This window comes from Mixophyes fleayi, chromosome 7 (genome assembly GCF_038048845.1).
Source record: "Mixophyes fleayi isolate aMixFle1 chromosome 7, aMixFle1.hap1, whole genome shotgun sequence".
NCBI classification, from domain to species: Eukaryota; Metazoa; Chordata; class Amphibia; order Anura; family Limnodynastidae; genus Mixophyes; species Mixophyes fleayi.
Window position 1 is genome coordinate 37,986,026 of NC_134408.1, and position 647 is coordinate 37,986,672.

Consider the following 647-nt stretch of genomic DNA (forward strand, 5'->3'; position numbering starts at 1 on the left):
GGTAGCGTGGCCGAGTGGTCTAAGGCGCTGGATTTAGGCTCCAGTCATTTCGATGGCGTGGGTTCGAATCCCACCGCTGCCATATATTTTTAATTTAGAATCTTAATCATTTTATTGAATTTCCATTGAAACAATTATTACAAACTGTATAAATTATAACAAACTGTATAAATTATTTTCATTTTTTTTTCAAATTTACTCCTTTTCTTATTGCAAATATGTCACTGTTTCTATATTTATTCAGAAGGAGGTTTAGCTTATTATGTACAGTTGGATGTCTAACTAGTAAGTGCAAAAAGCGCGTTTTCTTATTACACACGTGCAATACAAAAATTTACATTTTATTCTGCTTTCAGACTGAGATTTATTTCCCCCATTGTGCCTATCTTACAGAGGAGACATATAAGCATAGTACATATTGATATTACCTACTATACAGTGGGAAAACAGGCTGCAGCTATGCCTCGAAGAGATCCATTCTGATGATGATGGCCATCGCCACAAATCTTATTCTGTGTCAAATAAATAAATAAAGAGCCTGTTCCCCCTCCAAAAAGCATAACCAGCCATAGTGCTGCCAGACTCGTAAAATTAGGGGAACAAAAGGTGCGGGGAACCCCTAAATATGCCAGTACCAGCAGTAGGCT

General features: G+C 37.1%; 1 non-coding gene across 1 annotated transcript; it reads left to right on the forward strand.

The window, feature by feature from the left end:
* On the forward strand, positions 1–82 carry TRNAL-UAG (transfer RNA leucine (anticodon UAG)). The gene has a single exon. It is a non-coding gene; the product is annotated as a tRNA-Leu (tRNA).
* Positions 83–647: the final 565 nt, after the last annotated feature.